This window comes from Scyliorhinus torazame, chromosome 4, assembly GCF_047496885.1.
Source record: "Scyliorhinus torazame isolate Kashiwa2021f chromosome 4, sScyTor2.1, whole genome shotgun sequence".
In the NCBI taxonomy this organism is placed as follows: Eukaryota; Metazoa; Chordata; class Chondrichthyes; order Carcharhiniformes; family Scyliorhinidae; genus Scyliorhinus; species Scyliorhinus torazame.
The window spans coordinates 77,355,523-77,359,558 of record NC_092710.1 but is presented as its reverse complement, the minus strand read 5'-3'; positions in this window follow the sequence as shown (position 1 = coordinate 77,359,558).

The following is a 4,036-nucleotide window of genomic DNA, read 5'->3' as shown; positions in this document are numbered from 1 at the left end:
GCCGTCCTGGCTTGCATCAGTCGATATCTTGGTTTCCTTGGTTGGGTTGAAGAACGCTAGAACCGGGGCTGTGGTGAGCTTTGCCTCCAGCTCACACCATTCCTCTTAATGCGTGCGCAGCCACTGGAATTCTGTCGACTTCTTGACGAGATGGCGGAGGGCCGTGTGGGATGCCATATTGGGAATGAATTTCCCGAGAATGTTGACCATCCCGAGGAAGTGGAGGACCGCCTTCTTGTCCTCCGGGGTCTTCATGGCGTTGATCGCCAAGACCTTGTTGGCATCTGGCCGCATGCCCTGCTGCGAGATGTGGTCACCCAGGAACTTAATATCTGATTGACCAAATGAGCACTTGGCCCTGTTGAGCTGGAGACCACGTTCATGAATTCTCTGGAATACCTTCTTGAGGCGAGCGATGTGTTCCTGGGGCGATGTGGACCAGATAATTACATCATCAACGTATACTCGCACCCCCTCGATGCCCTCCATCACCTGCTCCATGATGCGGTGAAATTCTTCGGAGGCAGATATGATCCCAAAAGGCATCCAGTTGTAGCAGTAGCGACCGAACGGGGTGCACAGCTTGCGACTGGACGTGTCCAGCTGTATTTGCCAAAAACCCTTGGAGGTGTCCAGCTTAGTAAAGAATTTGGCATGAGCCATCTCACTGGTCAACTCTTTTTGTTTTGATATCGGGTAATGCTCCCGCATGATGTTGCGGTTTAGATCCTTAGGGTCAATGCAAATGCGAAGCTCCCCTGACGGCTTCTTTACGCAGACCATGGAGCTGCCCCAGTCTGTTGGCTCTGTGACCTTCGATATGATGCCCTGGTCTTGGAGGTCCTGTAATTGTTTCTTCAGACGATCCTTGAGGGGTGCTGGCACCTGGCGTGGTGCATGAATTACAGGGGTGGCGTTCGGCTTGAGCAGGATTTTATATCGGTATGGGAGCATGTCCATTCCATCGAATACGCTGTGGCACTGCGTGATAATGTCATCTATGTCGGCTTGCAAGTTTCCATCAGGTGAGGCCGTCGCCGGTGATGATGACATGGTGTGGACTCGCTGAACCAGGTTCAGGAGCTTGCAGGCTCGAGCACCGAGCAGGGACGCTCTGTTAGGCCCGACGATTTCAAACCGCAGTGTTGCCTTGATCGCCTTGTTGGATACCCCTAGTTGACAGGAGCCACTGGCGGCTATGGCATTGCCATTATAGTCAAGGAGCTGGCAGGCCGGTGGAAGAATGCTTGGTCTGGCTCGGATGGTATCGAGGTCGGATTTTGAGATGAGGTTCGCTGATGCGCCAGTGTCCATTTTAAATCGGAAGCGAGCCTTGTTAACTGTGAGGACAGCACATCACTCGTCGTCGGGATCCACACTGAGGATCGAGAGACGTTTTGCCGTTGTGGTGGAAGGCAGCGCATGTGTAGTTATGGTGCCCACCTGGTATGGGGACTTGAGGCACTCAGCATCAGGGTCTGTTGGGCTGTCGGGATCGGAATCTGGCATGCCTTGTTGTATTGAGCAGACACGTCTGCGCCACAGCTGGGATCACTGGCTGCTGAGCGGTGGAGCAGATCTGCAAAGGGCTGCATAGTGGCCAAGCTTACCACACTGTAGACACGGACATTGCCGCTTTAAATGGGCGGAGCCACAATTCAGACACGTCATGACGCTGACGTCAGCGCGTTCCGTGCGCCATCACGCATGCACAGTGCGGATGGTCGACGTACGCACCTGCGCAGTCGGGTTGTCAGTCTCGTCGTCCACTCGGTCGTGGCGCGCATGTGCAGGGACCCGGGAAAAGTGCGTGAAACGGCCACTCTCCTCGATGCTCAGGCCCTGCATTTGTGCAATGGCCTGCACCCGTTCTGCCTCGTGGGAGGCCAGCTTCGCAGTTTCTGCCACCCTGATGTGGGAGTAACGATTCTTAGCATGCTCATGGACAACGCACGTCTCAATAGCGATAGAGAGGGTCAACTGTTTGACTTTCAGGAGCTGCTGCTGAAGGGAGTCAGAGTGGACCCCGAAAACGATCTGATCCCGGATCATGGAATCAGCCGTCGAGTCATAATGACATGATTGCGTAGGATGCGGAGATGGGTCAAGAACGACTGAAAAGGTTCATCCTTACCCTGAAGCCTCTGTTGGAAGATGTCCCGTTCAAAGCTCACATTCACCTCAATGTCGCAGTGGCTGTCAAACTTCAGCAGGACTGTTTTGAATCGTTTTGTCTTCGCCGTCAGCGAACGTAAGGAAGTTGTAGATGTGGATGGCGTGGTCCCCTGCGGTGGAGAGAAATAGCGCGATCTTCCTGGCATCCAATGCTGCTTCGAGGTCGGAGGCCTCGATGTACAAGAGGATCTTTTGTTTGAAGATTTTCCAGTTGGCGCCGAGGTTGCCGGAGATGTGGAGCTGCGGAGGAGGCTGGATGTTTTCTATTTCACCGGATGGCTGCTTGCTGATCAATGCTGATTCACTCGAGGTAGGTCTGTCAAGATCAGTATCACCCTGGTACCATGATGTGTTCGGCAGGTAGGTTCGATGTGGACTGCACTCGCCGCAGGGAAGCTTGAAACAGACGTCTAACACTGGAGAAGATCTAACACTGTTTTATTCAACGATAGAACTGATATACATATTCAGCTGTGTGTCGACACTATACTGAACTGACTGGAGACCTTTTAGTAGCCTGACCAGACTTACTAGCTACCGCATGGTGTTTGCACTGGCTAGCTCGTGCACTCTGACTGTCTCAGTTGCTGGGTCCAGAGAGAGCGGGAAACCTCGTGCCCTCTGGCTTTATAGTGGTAGTGTCCTGTCTTGCGATTGGCTGACTGTGTTGTGTGCTTACTGGTTATCCTGTGTGTCAATCACTGCCTGACTGCATCTCATTATATACGAGTGGATAATATGATACCAGGTTGGGCACGTGTATGGCTGGAAGATCACCCGCAGGTCCCTGTTCACCAGGAGTTGAGCCGGTGACATGCCAGTGGACAGTGGGGTCGCCCTGTACGCAAGCAGCACAAGGTGAATGTCAGATGCAGAACCCGCGGTCTTGCAGATGAGCTGCTTCACTATGTGCACCCCTTTCTCAACTTTTCCGTTTGACTGTGGATAGTGTGGGCTGGAAGTGACATGTTTGAACTGATACGACTGGGCAAACAGAGACCACTCGTGGCTGCTGAAGCACGGGCCTTTGTCACTCATGACAGTGAGTGGGATACCATGCCTGGAGAACGTCTCCTTACAGGCCTTGATGACGGTCCGAGATGTTATGCCTGAGAGCTTCACGACTTCAGGGTAATTGGAAAAGTAATCAATGATTAACACGTAATCACGACCATTTGCATTAAAGAGGTCCATGCCAACCTTGGACCACGGAGAGGTTTCGATTTCATGCTGTTGAAGTGTCTCCTTGCTCTGCACTGGCTGGAAGCGTTGACTGGTCGCACAGTTAAGGACCATGTTCGCGATGTCCTGGCTGATCTCGGGCCAGTAGACAGCCTGCCTGGCTCTGCGTCCGCACTTTTCCACACCCAGGGGGCCCTCATGGATTTGACGGAGCACCAAGCTCTGGAGACTGTGTGGAATTACAATCCGGTCCAGTTTGAGGAGGATACCATCAACCACCGTCAGGTTGTCCTTTACATTGAAAGTTTGAGGGCACTGCCCTTTCTGCCAGCCATTGGCTAGGTGTTGCATAACACGCTGCAAGAGGGGGTCTTTGGCTGTCTCCTCACGGATACGAATCACCTTCTCATCAGATGCCGGTAGTGTGCTAGCACACAGCTGCACCTGTGACTCAACCTGTGACTCAATTTGCCGGCTGACGTTCGGTGGTTCACGAGGCACGGTGATGGAGCGGGACAGCGTATCGGCAATGATGAGCTCCTTGCCAGGCGTGTAGACCAGGTCAAAGTCGTACCTTCTGAGTTTGGGGAGGATGCGCTGCAACCGAGGCGTCATGTCATTAAGGTCCTTGTGGATAATGTGGACCAGGGGCCTGTGATCCGTCACGACTGTGAATGTC